This window comes from Trichosurus vulpecula, chromosome 6 (assembly GCF_011100635.1).
Source record: "Trichosurus vulpecula isolate mTriVul1 chromosome 6, mTriVul1.pri, whole genome shotgun sequence".
NCBI classification, from domain to species: Eukaryota; Metazoa; Chordata; class Mammalia; order Diprotodontia; family Phalangeridae; genus Trichosurus; species Trichosurus vulpecula.
Window position 1 is genome coordinate 263,285,547 of NC_050578.1, and position 20,281 is coordinate 263,305,827.

The window sequence follows — 20,281 nt, forward strand, 5'->3', positions numbered from 1 at the left end:
CTTTTTTATCACTCGAGACTAATTAGCTCTCCCCCAAAAATGTGTAAGCATAAGAAGACTGCTAAATTAATATCTTTGCCTTATATTCCATAAAAATAAATCTGTGTAAAAGGAATATTAAGACAATTGATAAAGTCAAGATGGAGAGAGGGGGAAATCCTCAGAATTTCTTGTCAATGAAGAAAGTGAAAGTGATTTTAATTCTTCAGTGGATCAGTGATCACACCCATGTGGATAATCCTTCCATAGCAGGGAAAAAAAGACAATTACAACAATAATTCACCTATTCCACTTGATCACACCAAACAGGTAATCAGCAAACCAATCAATGAGCTTTGATTGAATGCTTATCATGGAACAACCATTGTGACAACTGTTTGTCTTCTCTCCAGCTGTGAGACTGTTGGCAAGTATCTACCTTTCTCAAAGTCACAATTTCCCCACATAGAGAATTGGGGAAATAATAATTTCACTTAATGTCTCATTGAGTTATGAGTGAGAAAAAACAATTTGCAAAGGATAAAAAGTCACTATCAGGGTTACAGTTACAGATAAAAGGACAAGGAGATAAACTCATCTTATTCTTTGGAGCAATGGCCCTCCCACTTTTCACCAAATATTTTCTTCTTTTCAGTAGTATCTGTCTATTTAACCCAACCCAATCCAATAAATATCTATTAAGCATATATGGTGTGCCTGGCACTGTAATAAGCACTGGGGATTCAATTAATAAAAAAGAAAGACAGTCTCTGCCCTCAATGAGCTTACAATACAAAGAGGGAGATTACATGCAAAAAAGAGGCAGGAAAGCAGAGGGGTGGGCCAGATGGCATGCTATAGAGTATTCAGTGTGGAGGTATCTTGTTCCATGAGATTCAATACAAGCAGAGCAGCAGTTGCAAGACAGAGTGATCTATGAGTCCAGTTTCTGCCCTCTCTAAAGGAAGGAATTAGGAGGAGTTTGATAGTCTACCTCTCATCCTTCTAAACCAAGGGGAAAAGAGGCTGAGTGGGGTGAAATCAGTCAAGGCTTGAGTTAACAGCCTGGTGATGATTTTTGGAGTGATGAGTTCATCCTCTTAAGGATGTCTTGTTCCACGATTTGAAACCAGGCAGGGCAGCAGATTCAGGGGATCCAGTGTTAAGCATGATTATCCCAGTAGATCTTGAGAAAGGTCACTGATGCATTTGTAGAAAAGTTAGATTGAATCATATGCTGAAAGGAATGTTGAATTTGGAGTCCGAAAAGCATATGATTAAATGCTAGTTCTGTTATTTACAAATTCCATTCCGTAGTAAAGTGATTACCTCTCTCTTAGAATTGGGTTGTTTCTCTCTGAAATGACAGTGGTTCAACTACATGTTAATTCTGGTCCCTTCCAGTTCCAAATCCAATGATCTTATGATGAAAATAGTCTTGGCAAGAGCAAAGGACAGATGAGTTTTGAATAACAGCTGAAAACATTGTGGTTCGATGTCTTACCTACATTGTTTCTTTAGAGTAACATCCTGAACCACTCTTTCTTTATGTCACGAATAGCTAAGGACTCTACTTTCCAAGCTTAATAAACGTTTGTTAATCATAGACTCTTCAAATAATGGGATCAGATTGAGACCTAAGTAAACCTTAGAGGTCATCTTTTCCATACCCAACCTCTCTTTATATGTCAGATAAAGAAACTGAAGCCCAGAAAGAGTAAATAACTTGCCCCAAAGTTACAAAAATTAGGTGTCAGAGGACCACAGTTGGACTACTACCTTGAAAAATAGCTGCTGGTAAATCAAAATACCATGTACTCAGTGTCATTTTTGTCTTTTGTAAGATATAGCTGATAATATTTTCACTCTATAATTCATAAGGTCTTCATGAGAATACTCATTATTAAGGGGTAAAATGTTAGAGCAATTTTATTTGCATTTATTAGAAAAGCAGTAAATGTTTCTGTCATTATCAAAAATAACCTCAAACATTTTTCATCAATTACACTCTTGTCCTTATCATAAAACATAGAATTCACTACAAACTTCCTCCTCCATTTTTTAAAGATTTAGCAATACAGGGTGCATAGTGCAGTGAGACATACTAATCAAGAAGAAAAAAAAGACTAGATTGGGGTGAAGAAAAGATATCAATTTGCAACATAAATGCAACATTTATTGTATGTGTTACAGTATATTTTCCATTGCTTTTATTTGTTTTGTTTGCTTTTGTTTTTGCCCCTGAAAGACAGTGTTATAATAGAGCATCTATGAAGAAATGAATATGGCTTTATCAATGGATATAATATTAAATAAGATACATTATTATCTATGTTGCAACTACATTGGAATGACTGTCAATCTTTTCCATCAATCCAGAAGCAAAATTCTGCTATAAAATTTGTCCTCCCTTGCAGTGTTTGTTACATGAGAGAAAAAATTATCTGGGGTTTGTTTTCTACCACAAATACATCAGTAGTAGTAGTAGAAACAATTACTGCGACCAAAACACCAGCTAGCATTTATGTATTCCTTAAAAATTTACAAAGGATTTTTACATTTACTATTACATTTAATCCATTCGTGTCATGATCATATATTTGTAAGACTCAGAGTAATGCCTTCACCATGGTAAGAATTTAGTGTTTTCATTCTTTAATTTCTTTTTCCTTTTGATTGAACTTTTTTCTCTTTTTTTTACTCTTTTTCATTAAATGGAAAAGAATTCATACCACTCAGGCAAACATACTAACACACCTAAAAGTAACATGATTCCTTTTATTTGCTTGACAATATTTGTGGTATTTCTTTTTGTCTTTATTTTTTAAGATCTTTGCTTTTCTACTTAATGTGACAGATTTAAAGAATCTTCCAAAAATTCCTCTTGCCTGAAGAAATATTTATTATCTCAGAATAAAAGTATACTTCTAAGTATTATGTAAAATAATTCTTGTATGACATGTCTTATTGTGTTTTAAAATTTTAGTGATTTTAGTCAGGAGAAACATTAATAAGAATTCACATACTGTTTTACATTTTTTTTTATTCTGAGCTTTACATATATGCAAGAAAATGGGGATTTCCATACAGAGAATAAAATAGAAAAAAGAGGATTCTGTATAAAACTGCATATCTCCATTATGTGTTTCTAGCCTTCTGGCATACCTTCTATTTTTGTCTCTGAATGAAAAATGATGTCTCAATGACCTGTATTTTCCCCTACCTTACCCTATCCACACTCAAGCTTCTATTTCCCAGTTAGGGAATGAAAAGCAAAGCAAAACAAAGATAAGAACAACAAGAAAAACAAAATGTTTATAATAAACATGCCTAGATAAACAAATCAATTCCTATTTTAATTGTATTAAAATTTATATCCCATTTTATATCTCAAGTCCAGTTACTCTCTCTCAAGAGATGAGTAGCATTTTGTTTCATTATGATTTTTCTGGAATATAGGTAATCAGTGAATTGATAAAAAGTTTCAAGTGTTCTTAAGTTGTTTTTAATTTCTAATGTGCTTATTGTATAAATTGCTTTCTAGGTTCTGTTCAATTCACTCTGTGGCATTATACAAATCTTCTAAGGTTTCATTTAAACTGTCTTTACCATTTCTCATGGCATAAAGCATTTCCAAGTATTTGTATATTCAACAGATGGGCAACTAATGAAACATTTCTATTTGACAAAAAGTTTAAATTTGGCCTATGAATCCCTGACACACAAATGGTTCAGGGAAGCACATAAATTGTTATCTATCTACCTATCTACTTATCTATCTATCTATATATCCATCTATCTACCAGATACACAAATGAGTAAAAAGTCATATCCCTAAGTTGCATCCTTCTTCATTGGCTTTTAGCTACATCATTTTCACTTACATTTTTGTAATAAGCAACACTTCTCCTAATGCCTACTAGAAGTATCTTAGGCAAAGAAGGTGATTCTCTAAATAGAAGTGCCCACATTCCCAACCATAGTTATTACCTAATACGGCTACAAAATACTGAATTTTATGCTGTCACCATGTTAGTGTACATAAGCAAAGTTGTTTGGAGAAAGAGGCCACTGGGATGAGATGTTTGAAATTTGTGTGATGAGGTAGTTTCAGTAGTCATCAAAATGAATTTTAAAATAAATAAGGAGTATGCCAGGACAAAGTGGAGTTAAGGTCTATGAGACATGTAGTAAATTCACTATTTGTCATAAAGCAATACATCATTTAAATTAAGAAGAAATAAGCATTGCATGAAAAATAAAGAATGCTGAAAAAAGTTTACAATAAATTCATGGTCCCAAGATATAAAATATAATATAAATATATAATATATAATAATATAATATAAATATATATAACATATTATATATAACAATATATTATATATTTATATATTATATTATGTATAATATATAATAATATATATTATACATAATATAATATATATAATAAATATAATAATAATACAAATATAATATAAAACCATCTTTTATATTGACAAGTCATAAAGGGATAAAACACCTGGGGGAGAAAAATAATAATTACATGAAGAATGAAGCTTTGTGAGAAAGGGGTTTTGACAAACATCCTATACCTACAACTCTAGTTCTTTTAATGGTTCAATGATCTCACCAATGGCCATTTATCCAATGAGGTACATTCCCAACCCAGGTGTGCCTACCTATTCTATGCAACTCTATATCCATGTTCTTTCATCTGTTTACCAAAATACCCACTCAACAAGTAAGACGACATTTTTCTCATTCTCTTGCAATATATTGGCTGTCTTCAAGTCCTTCAGTATCCCCATGTCATCACACCACTTCTTTTAATCCCTTCTCATACATTACTTTGATGAAATGCTTTATGCAATTTTGCATAATTAATTGATTTCAATGTGTTATAGCTTCTCCATGTATACCAAGTCTCTCTGTATTCCACCCTTTTGAAGTAATTATGAATACCACTTAGGTAATTTCAATAATCTGCGATTTTGTGCTTGCGTATTAAGAAATGAAAGCAGAAATAGATGGGAGCAGGATACTTCACTAGTTCTTTTACTTATGGTTATGAAACCTGATGACTGGAACCGGAAGATAGCTATAATGGGAAGGAGATAAGTATGCAAAATAATGGTTTATAAAGTAAGAAGCATCAAGACAAAGCAATTTCAAATCTTTATTTTGTGTAAATTAAAGCAGTCCATGGTGTATTCTTTGCTGATTTTGAAGACAAATGTAACCATCTTGAGTGACAGGGAGAGTAAGAAGAGCAGTGGACTTACTTCTAGGTTTCCATGGGGATGTTTGTGAAGATGGAAAGGTGTGAAAGAGAATGACTTGAAGTATAGGAAAAGATACACTTGTGTAATGAAAGTGATTTGAAGAACTCTGGAATTCTGAAATCTAGAGATTAAATTTGGAGAAAGGAAATGAGAGAGGACTTGAGGAGAAGCTAAAAAATGTTAACAATAGCTTGAACTGATGGCTTTCAAGTGTTGGAGCTGAGGAAGGAGGAATCAAGCTGAAGGGGAAGGATTTGAGGTTCAGAAAAATGACTAGAGCAGACAATTCTGGTAAGAATGAGAAGACAAAAGGTAGGAAATAAAGAGGAGCACAACCAGGATCCAAAGGAGAGAAGAGGGATATTTAGGGACAGAGGAAGTAGCAAGGTAGACATTCATGACAGAAGACAAAGGAAGTTGAGTGTAATGGTCAAGTTGTTAAGGAGGTGTCACATCTTCAGAAAGGAGCTAGAAAACCCATGAACAAAAGATGGGATGTTCAGAGACACATATTTATGTTTGATAAAATAAAATGTCTGACCACCAATTAAAGCTTTCCCAAAATCATATAGGCTGCATCTGAAGAGTGAAGTTTCACCATTACTAGAAATCCAAAACTAAATATTGTCAAATATGTTTGAGAGTTATGGCTAGAAATTAATGCTTTCTTTGGACTGTTCCAATTAAGATTTAAAAATTTTACAATTTAAAATTTAAGTTAAAAAGTTAAGCATAAGTGCTGTATAAGGATAGATATTTGCTCCATCAGGCTAATATTTTCATTAGTAATTTCTTTAATGCTGCAATAACATCTTTGTTTTTTAGGCTGTATATCATCGGGTTAAACATAGGGGTCACAATGGTGTAGAAAAGAGAGAGAACTTTTTTTTATCCCTGATTGGCTTGACTTGGGTATCAGATATGTAATAATACCAGACCCATAGAATAAACCCACAACTATGAGATGGGAAGAACAGGTAGAAAAGGCCTTTCTTCTCCCTATGACCAGTGGCAACTTCAGGATGGTGGTGATGATTTTAAAATAGAAACCAATAATGGTGAGAAAGGGAAGCATCCCAAGTAGCACAGCAAAAGCATAAACAGAGAACTCTTGCACAGAGGTATCCCCACAGGCCAACTTTAGCAATGGAGGAACATCACAGAAAACATGATTGAGCTCATTAGAACAGAAGGAAAGAGAAATTACCTTATTTGTCTGTGCTACTTGTCCAGGGATCCCAACAATCCAGGAAACAACCACCAACTGGACACAAACTTTGTGGTTCATGACAAGAGGGTAATAGAGAGGCTTACAAATGGCCACATAACGATCATAGGCCATCACAGTCAGAAGGAAGCTCTCAGCGACTCCCAGAATAAGAAAAAAAGAAAGTTGTATAGCACAGGCCATTAAAGAAATTGCTCTGTTCTGTGTCCAAAGGTTTGTCAGCATTCTGGGGAGAGTCACTGATGTGTAACAGATTTCCAAGAAGGACAAGTTACCCAGAAAAAAGTACATGGGAATTTGGAGAGTTGGATCAACCATGGTAATGACAATGATGAGGCTGTTTCCTACAAGGATGCTCATATAGATGATCAAAAAAATTCCAAAAAGAAACCCTTGGAGATTGGGAAGGTCAGAAAATCCCAGAAGAATAAATTCCCCTACGATAGTAAGATTTTCTTCTTCTACTTTTTCTTTGTATTCCATCTGTGGAAATGATAAATTTATGATGGACAAGTAATTTCCCCTCTCTGGGTCTCAATTTCTTAGAAAATTTAAGTTTATGGATTAGGTCATCCCTGAAGATACCACCTGCTCCAAAATACTATATTTCATTCTCTCATGTCTGCTCAATTAACTCCCCAACTTTATCCAATGAAGGCCTATTTGAATCCCCATTATTCATTCTGAATTGATGGAATAGAAGTAGGACACTAAGTCCTTGTAGGATGAAGAAGATGCCAAATTGACATGAGCACTGAGTAAAGAGAATGAGAGCTGACAAAGGACTCAATATAGGTTATAATCTTTAAATTGTCTTTGTCTCTCACATATCTCTACTCCAAACAGCTGCAGTGCTCATAGAGCTCTGGCAGTCCATGCTTATTCTTGCCATTTGTGCAATTCACATGATCTCATCATCCCCACCACTACCACCTGCAACTCCAGTCACTTCTCTCCTTGTTCACAGAGGTCACCAAAATAAGAGAATGGCTAGAGAGCAATGAAATCATAAATCCCCAAGCTCAAGCCCCAACTTTGCCATATCCTCACTCTGTGATTCTGGACAAGTCACTTGAACTCTAAAAACCACAAGTAGTTATCTGTGATTATACATTATAGAACAACCATGAATTTGCTTTAGTAGAAGTCTGAGTCACTCCTATTGCCTCCATAGAAGAATTGGTGTTGTACTCTATATTGTACTGTGTACTAGACTGGGAATCTGAATTTTTGTTAATATCATCATCCAAAACTTATTTGTCTTCAAGACACACCTCAACCTCATTTATTTTAAAATATGAAAAAAATGCTTCCTCTGTCCAGATGTGTGGAAATCCCCACCAAAACAGGCCCCCAGAAAAAAAAGAGTGGATTTTTCTAGATCTGGATTAACTAGCTTTTTTAGTCTTTATATCCCCTCAGCATTCAGTAAACCTCTTGCTATCCCCTATACAATACAAAGGAGGGGGAAAATGTAGATTTTACATGCATATATATAAAATAAATAAAAACAAAAATTAATAACAAAATAATAACATGCTTATTCACACAATATTCTCCATACTCTCCCATTAAGTTTCTCACACTTTTTTTGCTTTTTAAAATTTATTTAGCATTTTCCCCAGCTATATTCAAAAACATTTTAACATCCATTTTTAAAACTTTGAGTTACCAATTCTCTCCTTTCATCTTCCCCCCAATCCCTGCTCATTGAGAAGGAAAGCAAAAGAGAGGTAGGTTAAACATTTATAGTCATGCAAAACATTTTTCATAATAGTCATGTTGTGAAAGAAAACATAGAACAAGCATATACCTAAAGATAAATAAAGTTAAAAAAACAATGCTTCAGTAATTATCCAGACACCATCAGTTCTTTCTCTGAGGATGGATAGCATTTTTAATCATAAGTCCTTCAGAGTTCTCTTGGATCATTGTATTTCTGACAAAAGCAAAGCCATTCATAGCTGATCATTTTACAATATTGCTGTTAACTCTGTGCACAATACATTTCACTTTGCATCAGCTTGTACAAGTCTTTCCAGGTTTTTCCCCTCTCAGAGTGGTTGCTCATCATTTCTTATAACACCATAAATATTCCATCATAAATACATGCCCAAATTTGTTCAGCCATTCCCAAATTGATGGTCAGACCCTCAAATTACAATTCTTTGCCACCAGAAAAGAACTGATATAAATATTTTTGTACATGTAAGTCCCTTTCCTTTTTGTTTTTTATCTCTTTTTGGGATATAAATCTAGTAGTGGTATTGCTAAATCTAAGGGTATGCAGGCTTTTATAGCCCTTTCAGCATAGTTCCAAATTGCTGTACAGAATGGTTGAATCAGTTCACAACTCCACAAAAAGTGCATTACTTTCTCATTTTCCCCATTTCCCCTCCAATGTTTGTCATTTCCCTTTTCTGTCCTAATAGCCAATCTAATAGATATGAAGTATTACATCAGAATTGTTTTAATTTGCAATTCTCCAATCAATAGTTAGAGCATTTTTATATGGATATAGAGAGCTTTGCTTCTTTCATCTGAGAAAAGTTTATATCTTTCCATCATTAATCAATTGGGACATCGCTCTTATTTTCTATTCTCATTAACTGTACCTGGGGGATCCCAGACTGATTGATATCTAAGATCCTCTTCAGTTCTATCAGAGAAAGGAATAAATATTAAGTAGCACTTACTTTGTGCAAGGCAGTGTAGTATTGCAGGCATTACCTCATTTGGTTCTCAGAATACTCTTTCTATGTAGGTGATATTACCCCATTTTGCAGTTGAGAAAACTGAAGCAGATAAAGGTTAAATGACTTCCCCAGATTCACACAGGTAATAAGTCATTGAGATAAGATTTGCACTCAAGTGTCATTGACTCCCAGGCCCAGGCCTTTATTCACGGCATCATGTAGATATGTATAGCACTTGATTATTAAAACAAAAATCCTGAACTGAATTTTATTCAGTAAGAACTTTTTTGGGAACAGTTCACAAGTAGAATAGTAAGTGTAATGGATAGCTTTAGAAGAAAAATTTTAAAAACTGCACAAAAAAACAGAATCCAAATCTCTTCCATTCCAACGAGTTAGTGAGCAGTGTAGGGTGGTCAAATAAAGTCCAATGTGGCCAGAAGACAAATGTATCAACTTGGAGCTAAAGGGCCTTTGTTTGATATCTGAGTCTGCTCTAAAAATTAAATGACTTTTGGCAATTCATTTAACCTTCTGGAAGCTCAGTTTCTTCATCAGTAAAATGAAGGCATCAAGTAGATGAACTATCCATAATATATGATGCTGAGATAAAAATCTAAGATCTATTTTCCTGTTTCTTGCTACTGATTATCATTAATGCCAAATATTGCTTCTGATTATCACTGATTTAATAAGCAAAAGCTATTTCCAATGAAACATTAAGAGAATTAAGTCAGAGCAATCAAACTTACCTTCGTGGGTAGGGTGAGTCAAAGGCAGTCTTGATATGAGCTAACACCTACCCCTACATCATATACTGTCCTAATACATAGAATGGCCACAGCATCAAAAATCAAAGCAATGAAACTTGGAAATCCTCTCTGAGAAAATTATATAATTAAGGAAACATAATACTCTTCTTTCTTTTTTTTTGTTTTGCTTTTTTGAGTTGGTTCAAATTCTCAAGATTAGAGTTTTGAGGAGCAGCAGGAAGAGGTTAACCACCCAAAAGTTGATTCTCTTCTAGAGTGGTTTTCTTTTGTTAAGTAGTTTCAAACATGTCCAATTCTTTGTGACCACATTTGGGGTTTTCTTGGCAAAGATACTGGAGTACCTTGCCATTTCCTTTATGAGCTCATTTTATAAATGAGAAGCATGAGACAAACAAGGTTAAATGTATTGCTCAAGGTCACACAGCTATTAAGTGTTGAAGACTGCATTTGAATTTAAGAAGATGAGTCTTCCTGACTCTAAGACTAACACTTCATCTACTTTACCACCTACCTGTCTTGATTCTATTGATAGAATCATGAAAAACAAACTGAGAAACCTTGGGTTCTTTATACACTCCACCAGGCATTTAGGAGGTTGAAGGAAATGAGCCTGGGTTTCTATAATAAAAACGGTGTCCACTATGACTTTGTTTAATTTTCAAAGTGCATATTTTCCTTTAGTAGGTAAATAATAAATTATTTTGTGTTCCTTTCACCCATAACTCATCACCCACTCTTTTATTTATAGATGGTGATTGTCAATAACACTCTATTACTAACACTAACACAATTCCTTGCTTTAATAATGGAATATACACTTCATAAATTGTTATCCTGTCTTTTACGTTCTTTGGTCTCTTCATGATTGCCATCTGAAAAAGTCCATCTAAACTAGATATTTGCAAGGAAGTCTCAATAGACACCTCTCCTGGCATTGTGTAAATGATGGAACTAACTTTACCAAATCTTGAACCCTCTATAGGATCATAGAAATAGATCTTAGATGACAATGTCACAAAAGTAGACTAAACAAAACCCCACTCTTGAAATCAGAGACATAGACATTGAAAGTGATATAATACTTTTTTTTTCAGAAGAGTGACACAAAGTTTATCTGCTTCTAACTTTGATTAATAGAATTAAAATTATAGTAAGAGCATGAGACAGGATAGAATTTTGTATAGAAAATTGATCTATAAGTCAAGAAGATTTGGGTATATGTCCTGCCTCTGAGGCATATCATCTGTGTTATCCTTGAAATTTTACTTAACCCATTAATCCTTGGATAACTTTCTAAGTTTCAGGAAAGGCCATGATTTATGTTGGTTCAAGGAAATTCTTATGCCAATATAATTAGAGGCATAGTCTCCAGAACTATCCTTTTTGTGTACAGATTTATACATGTGCAAGTATATTTCCACAAGCAGTCAGAAAGAAATAGTAACTAGTGGGCTAGCCATGGAATCAGAAAGCACTGAGCTGAAGTCCTGTCTTAGCCACATCCTAGGCATGTGACTGGACAAGAATCTTAAAATTTTAGTGAAACCATTTGTTCTCTCAAATTATAAGTGGACAGATAACTGTGAATCTAATTTGAGAGAAAGTTACCTTATCAAGAGCTCCACACACGTGTGAGAGAAGAAATCAGATGAAGTAAAAATAAATCTGTCTTTTAAACATTAAAATTTGTCCTCAAAAAACAAACAAAAACTACATCAGCCAACTTTCATCTAAAAGTATCATTTGAAAGTGTTTAAAGCTGTTGAAATATACAGGATTCCTTGCTCTGTGGGGATAGCTTCTCTCCCAAGCCAATATTCATTTCTTAATGAGAGTCAGATCTTCAGACTCTAACCCCAGGGTTCTAAGCACCCATTAATGAATCAACATAAGGCAGTACAAAACCACTGGGAACATTCTAGTCTTCCTGTTCCACTTACTGGATATGTATTATTTACACATCATTTCCCCTCTATTACTTTCAAGTTCATCATGGATTAAATTTGGAAAATGATACTATCATTCCCTATATTCCAGGCTTGTTATAAAGAAAATGTATTAAAAAGGGTAAAGTACTATGTCCATGAGAGTTATTATTACAGTGATTTTTAATAGTAGACACTTCATTTTTTCTCTTTTTTCATATTAGACATATTTTCACTTTAGTCATTATGTAAATAAGAATGAGAACCAATGTGGGGGGAACTACAAGAAAGAAAAAAAAAACAACAAAAGTAAAAGAGAGCAAACAATATGCTTCCATCTGCATTCAGAGTCCAAAGTTCTTTCTCTGGATGTGGTTAGCATTTTCCATCATGAGTCTGCTCGAGTTGCCTTAGATATTACTCCAGTTCTAATGAATGATTCTGCTCAATTTGTAAAAATGGACCTCCTACTCCAGCCTAGCCATATGAAGTCCAAAACTATATGTAAAACTGCAGCAATTATCTAAATTATTTTTTCCTAGCTAAGAAAAAGAGTGGCGCATCAGAACAACAGGTTAGGTACACAAGACAGAGTAGTCAATGACTATTTTACTCTATTCTTTGATAAACCCAAAGACTCCAGCTTCTGGGTAAGAAATCACTATTTGACAAAAACTGTTGGGAACACTGGAAAACAGTATGGTAGAAACTAGCCATAGACCAACATCTTACACAATATACAAAGATGAGGCAAAAATGGGTGCATGGTTTAGACATAAGCAAATTAAGAGAGCAAGATATAGTATACCTGACAGAACTATGGGGAATGGAATAATATGGTACCAAACAATAGAGAGCATTATGAAATGCAAAATGGATAACTTTGATTACATTAAATTTAAAAGTTTTTTATACAAATAAAGCCAATGCAACCAAGACTAGAAGGGAAGCAGAAAGCGGGGACACAATTTTTACAGCCTCTAATAAATGGCTTATTTCTAAAATATATAGAGAACTGAGTCAAATTTATAAGAATACAAGTCATTCCTGTTATGGAAGTGTTTTGCGGTGATACATGTGTGGCCTATGTTGAATTACTTGCGTTCTGAAGAAGGGTGGGTGGGGAAGAATAAAGGGAGAGAATTTGGAACTCAAAGTTCTAAAAACAAATGTTTAAAACAAAGTTGTTTTTACATACAACTGGGAAATAGGATATACAGGGGAGGAGTGGGTGATAGAAGGGAAGGCAGATTGGGGAAAGGGGCAATCAGAATTTGTACCATCTTAGGGTGCAGGAAGGAGAGAAATGGGGAGAAAATTTGTATCTCAAAATCTTGTGGAAATCAATGCTGAAAATTAAAAATATTTTTAAAAGCATAAAAAGATCTAAAAATAATACAATTTATTCTCCAATTGATAAATAAATAAAGGATGTGAACAGGCAGTTTTCAAAAGAAGAAATTAAAGTTATCTGTAATCATTTGCAAAACTGCTCTAAATCACTATGGATTAGAGAAATGCAAATCAAAGCAACTCTGAGATACCACCTCACACATATCAGATTGGTCAATATCACAAAACAGGAAAATGATAAATGTTGGAGGAGATGGGGGAAAATTGGAACTTTAATGCACACTGGTCTGGGAAGTCGCTGGGTGAGCGAAATGCTGGAGCAGGAACAGGAGCAGGGTGGAAGTACTGGCTATAGCCGCAATCAAGCCCCAGGCTTCTCAGTCCAGGACAGGAGTCTGTAGGATCACACAGCCTGTAGCCGTGGGAGCAAGCAGCTAGCCCGGGGGCCTTCAACCCGCAGTCTAAAAGTTTGAAACTTGACTTCCTGAATTTCTGGGAGCCATGATGGCTAGGTAAAATGGCTCATATCTATCCCTCGAATAAATCCAGAGAATAAAACCTGGGGAGAAATAGAGGAGCCAGAAGGGGGGTTTTGATAGCAAGAGAAGTGGGGGAGAGGTGGCAGAAAGAGACTAATGCAGCAGCCCACAACACAGCAGAACAAGAGTAACTGAACCCCGGGGGGTGGAGCTTAGTCACGTCAATGCCAGGACCCCAGACTTGGCTTTGTATGGCCTGGGGAAGTGGCAGACACCAACACAGACATGAGCTGACACCACCCATGCTATAGAGCAGTCCTGGGGAATTGGAGACTTACCTCTCCCCAGCACCTCATGAAACCAGAGTCCATAGCACATAAATCTAGATCCCAACACAAGAAAATTGGGACAGAGCCCCCTGAGCCCCAGAAACAGAGATCCACTTCAGAAACTAGGAGGGAAAAAGAAAACACCACGAAAAATAACAGCAAGAAGGTTTCAAAGATGATTCATTCATATTATGGAGAAAGGGAAGATAAAATTACCAATTCAGAAGAAGGCAACATAGACACTACACCCACACCTGAAACTTCAGAAGGGAAAGTGAACTGGTCTCCAGATGAAACAGCATTCCTGGAAGAACACAAGGAGGACTCTAAAAACCAAATTAGGGAGGTTAGTTTGAAAAGCTGCAGGGACAGAACAAAAAGAGGTCCCGGTTCGGCCACCTCCCCTGGGACAGTGGGGGTGGTGCAGCTACAGAACCACAGCTGCAGTTGCTTATTGCCCCAGGCCCACCTGGAGGGAAGAATTAAGTGGCAGACCAGAGGGGAGGTGCAGAGCCTGCTTAAGAGCTGAGTCCTGTCTGGGTTAGTGGTTCTTGGGGGAGGAGGACTACTGGTGTGGCAGAGTTGGCTGTATAGAAATAGTTCTGAAAACAACAGTCCAACCCTTCAAGCTTGGAACAAAGTACTTTTTACCCTACAATCAGTCATACATATAACTTGCCCCAAAGTTACAAAAATTAGGCGTCAGAAGATCACAGTTGGACAGCTACCATGAAAAATAGCTGTTGGTAAATCAAAATACCATGCACTCAGTGTCAGTTTTGTCTTTTCTAAAAGATGGCTGAAAATATTTTCACTCTATAATTCATTAAGTCTTCATGAGAGTACAAATTATTTTTTAGGGCTTGTAAAGCATTTTTTTATATTAGATTTTTTTTAGTTTACAACACTTAGTACACATGTTCTTGATTTTCAAATTTTATTCCCTTCCCTCCTCTTTCCCCTCCTCTCCCAAAATGGCATTCAGTACGATACAGATTCTAAATCAACGATCACATTAAACTTATTTACACAATACTCAACTTGCAAAAAAGCATTATGACTGATGGAATGAATCATGAGAGAGAAGAAAAAAAAAACAAAAAAGGAGGAAAAAAAAGAGAGAGCAAATAGTTTGCTTCAATCTGCATTCAGACTCCATAGTTCTGTCTCTGGATGTAGGTAGTTTTTTTCCTTCATGAGTCCTTTGGAGCTGTCTTTGAGCCTTTTATTGCTAAGGAGAGCAAAGTATATCAAAGTTAGTCATCACAGTATCAATATGTCTGTGGTTGTGTATAATGTTTTCTTCTTTCTACTCCGCTCACTCAGCATCAGATCATGTAGGTCAATGGCTGCTTGCAGTATTTTCTCCTTGACTTTGTAATTCTACAATTTGGCTAAAATATTTCTTGGAGTTTTCAATTTGGGATCTCTTTCAGGGGGTGATTGGTGGATTCTTTCAATGACAATTTCACCCTCTGGTTCTAGGACCTCTGGGCAGTTACTGGCTTTGTGTATTAGGGCCTTCTCATACCTGAGGTGTGGGGGAGGGTGTGTCTGGCTGCTGGAAGTCTCCCTTTCCTCTGGGGGTACTCTTCAGCACCAGTAGTCTCAGCTATTGTCTGTGCTAGTGCCTGCCTCTTCCCCTCATTGTGCAAAGGCATGTCTGGATTCCTGCTGTTGACTCTTGCTGGCTCCTCCCTTCTGGAACTCAGGAATTCACACTGCTTGGCTACTGAATCTCCACTTGTGTCTACTCTATTCCAGGGTTTTTATGAAGGAATTCTCTGGCTTAGTGAGGGAGGGAGGGATGAGAGCTGTTTACCTGGCATTATGTGTCTTGGAAGTTCAAGAAGTTCTGTTTCAATCCTTTGGGCTGCAAGCCTCAGGAGTGGATGTCACAAGTGCTGTGCTGTTGCCTCCCTGCACTTCAACAGACTCTCATCCTGTATTGGAAGGCCTGGGGCTCTCTACCAGTTTCAGGCACCCAGTGATCTCCCAGCCTGCATCACTGGCTGGTATCCACAGCTGCTTCCACTTTGATGCTGTCTGGTGCATCTCCACAAGCCAGGCATTCTCCCATCCTACAGATTCATCCCGTTGAACTTTTGGACTGTTCTGGCTTGGAAATTTGTCCCACTCAGTCTACTGGTGGCAATCTGCTCAGATTCACTTTTTTAGAGGTACCTGACAGAAATTGTGAGAGATTTCTGGTAAGACGCTGTTTTCATGGGGCCATAATGGCTCAGCCCCCGAGAATACTCAATATTAAGGCGTAAAATGTTAGAGCAGTTTTATTTGCATTTATTAGAAAACCAGTAAGTGTTTCTGTCATTATCAAAAATAACCTCAAACATTTTTGATAAATTACACTCTTGTCCTTTATTGAATTTTTATGTAAAACACAGCATTCGCTGCAAACTCTGCCCCCCCACCCCCTCCATTTTTGAAAGATGCAGTGTGTATAGTGTAGTGAGACAGACTATTCAAGAAGAAAAAAGACCAGATTGGGGTGAAGAAAAAATATCAATTTGCAACATAAATTAAATATTTAGTTTGTGTTACAGTACATTTTCCATTGCTTTTATTTGTTTTGTTTGCTTTTGTTTTTGCCCCTGAAAGATAGTATTGTAATGGAGCAGCTACTTAGAAATGAATATGGCTTTATCAAGGGATATAATATTAAATAAGATACATTACTATCTACATGGCCACTACACTGAAGGGACTATTCATCTTTCCATCAGTCCAGAAGCTGAACTCTGCTTTAAAATTTGTCCTCCCTTGTATTGTTAGTTGCATGAGAGAAAGAATTATCTGGGGCTTGTATACCACCATAAAAACATCAGTAGTAATAGCAGTCGAAACAATGACTACAACATCAGCACCAGCTAGCATTTATATATTGCTTAAAATTTACAAAGCATTTTTACATTTACTATTACATTTAATGCATTCATGTCATGATCATATATTTGCAAGACTCAGAATAATGCTTTCATCATGGTAAGCATTTAATAAGTGTTTATAATTTTTAATTTATTTTTTCTCTTAGATTGAACATTGTTTTTCTTTTCTTTTCTTTTTACTCTTCTTCATTAATTGGAAAAGAATTCATACCACTCTTGCGAACATACTAACACACCTGAAAACAACCTGACTCCTTTTGTTTGCTTGACAGTATTTGTGGTATTTCTTTTTTTTTTAGTTTTTAAGATCTTTCCTTTTCCAATTAATGTGACAAGTTTAAAGAATCTTCCAAAAATTCCTCTTGCCTGAAGAAATATTTATTATTTTGGATAAAAATACACTTCTAAGTATTATGTAAAATAATTCTTGTTTGACACATGTCTTCATATGTTTTAATATTTTAGTGATTTTAGTCAGAAGAAACAGTAGTAAGAATACAAATATGGTTTTACATCTTTTTCATTCTGAACTTTACAAACATGAAAGAAAATGGGTATTTCCATATAGAGAATAGAATAGAATAAAAGAGGATTCTGTACAAAACTGCATATCTCCATTATGTGTTTCTAGCCTTCTGGCATACTTTCTATTTTTGTCTCTGCATTAAAAATGATGTCTCAATGACCTTTATTTTCCCTTACCTTACCCTATACATGCTCTTGCTTCTATTCCCCAATTAGGGAATGAAAAGCAAAGCAAAACAGAGACAAGGTCAACAACAAAAACAAAATGATTATAACAAACCTGCCTAGTTAAAAAAAACAATTCCTATTTTAATTGTATTAAAATTTATATCCCATTTTATATCTCAAGTCCATTACCTCTCTCTCAAGGGATGAGTAGCATTTTGCTTCATTTTGATTTTTCTGGATTATAGGTAATCATTGAATTGATAAAAAGTTTCAAGTGTTCTTAAGTTGTTTCTAATTTCTAATGTGCTAATTATATAAATTGTTTTCTGGGTTCTGTTTGATTCACTCTGTATCATTATACAAGTTTTCTAAGGTTTCATTTAAATTGTCTCTACCATTTCTCATGGCATAAAGCATTTCCAAGTATTTATATATTCAACAGATGGGCACCCCTCCTTAGTTTCCCATTCTTTAGTACTAGAAACTGCCCTGCTCCAAATAATTTTGAATTTATTTGTCATTTTCATTATACATCTACAGCTGCATTCATCCACCTATATTTCTGTACTACTTGGTATGAAAATATTTCATTTTTCTGTTGATTATCATTAGCCTTATGTTTCTAAGGCTTGGTAGGGACCTAATTATTCATAACATATATAGTACTCTGAATAATACATACATATGGATACCCTATGACTCTGAAAATAAGATGTTACTATTTGATGAAAGTCAAATTACCCAAATAATGAAATATTTCTATTTGTCAAAAAGTTTGTTTGGTCCATGAATGCTTGACCTCTAAATGGTTCAGGGAAGCATGTAAAAATGTTATCTATCTATCTATCTATCTATCTATCTATCTATCTATCTATCTATACATCTATCTACCTGATCCATAAATGAGTAAAAAGCCACATTCACGTTTTGCATCCTTTTTCATTATCTTTTATCTACATCATTTTCACTTACATTTTTTTAATAAGTAACACTTCTCCCAATGTCTGCTAGAGCATCATAGGCAAAGAATGTGATTCTCTAAATGGAAGTACTCACATTCCCAACCATAGTTATTACCTAATACTACTATGAAATATTGAGTTTTATGCTGTCATCATGTTAGTGTACATAAGCAAAGTTGTTTGGAGAAAGAGGCCGTTGGGTTGAGATGTTTGAAATTTGTGTGATGAGGCAGTTTGAGTAGTGATCAAAGTGAATATTGAAATAATTATGGATTATGGTAGGAGACAGAGTGTAGATAAGGTCTATGAGCTATGTAGTAAACTGACAATTGTCATAAAGAAATACATCATTTAAACCCAGAAGACATAAGCATTGCATGATAAATGGAAAATGCTAAAAAGAGTTTACAAAAAAGTCATGGTTCCAAGATAAAAAATAAAACCATGTTTCATATTGGCAAGTCATATAGGGATAAAACACCTGCAGGAGAAAAATAATAATGAAGAATGAAGTTTTGTGAGAAAGGGGCTTTGACAGACATCTTATACCTACAACTCTAGTTCTTTTAATGGTTCCATGATCTCTCCAATGGTCTTTTATCCAATTAGGTCGATTCCCATCCCAATTATGCCTGCCTATTCCATGCAACTCTCTATCCATGTTCTTTCATCTGTTTACCAAAAACATCTGTCCAACAAGCAAGGGGGCATTTTTCTCATTCTCTTGCAATATATTGGCTATCTACAATTCCTTCAATCTCCCCATGTCATCATACCACTTCTTTTAATCCCTTTTCATATATTTCTTTGATGAAATTCTTTACGCAATTTTGCATAGTTCCTTGTTTGCAATGTGTTACAGCTTCTTCATGTAAACCAAGCATCTCTCTATTCTACCATTTTGAAGTGATTATGAATATAATTTAGGTTATCTCAATAATCTGAGATTTTGCACTCGCTTAATAAGAAATGAAAACAGAAACAGATGGGAGCAGGATACTTCACTAGTTCTTTTACTTAATGTTATGAAACCTGATGTCTGAAATTGGAAGATCAGTATAATTGGAAGTAGATAAGTATGCAAAACTATGGTGTATAAATTAGGAAGCATCAAGACAAAGGTCTTTATTTTCTTCAAAATAAAGCAGGCTATGGTGGATTCTTTGCTCATCTTTGAAGACACATGTAACTATATTGAGTGAGATGGACAGCAAGAAGAGCAGTGCACTTACTTCTAGGTTTCCATTGGGGAGGTTTGTGGAGATGGATAGGTACAAGGAGCAGATGGAAGAGAATGACATGAAGTATAGGAAAAGACAAACTTGCATAATGAAAGTGATTTGAAGAACTCTGGAGTTCTAAAACCTAGAGATGAAATTTGGAGAAAGGAAATGAGGGATGACTTAAGGAGATGCTAAAAAAAAATAATAAGAGCTTGAGCTGATGACCTTGAAGGGTTGGAGTTGAGGAAGAAGGAATCAGGCTGAAAAGGAAGGGTTTGAGGTTCAGAGGTTCAGAGGTTCAGAGCAGACAATTCTGCTAAGAATGAGAAGACAAAAGGTAGGACATAAAGAGGAGTGCAACCACGATCCCAAGGAGAGAGGAGGAATATTTAGGGACAGAGGAAGTAGCAAGGCAATGGTAAACATTCATAACAGTAGAGAACAGAAGTT

The 20,281-nt window shown here is 35.4% G+C and overlaps 1 pseudogene; it reads right to left on the reverse strand.

Moving 5' to 3' along the window:
* Positions 1–6,029: 6,029 nt before the first annotated feature.
* Positions 6,030–6,975, reverse strand: LOC118854349 (annotated as a pseudogene).
* Positions 6,976–20,281: the final 13,306 nt, after the last annotated feature.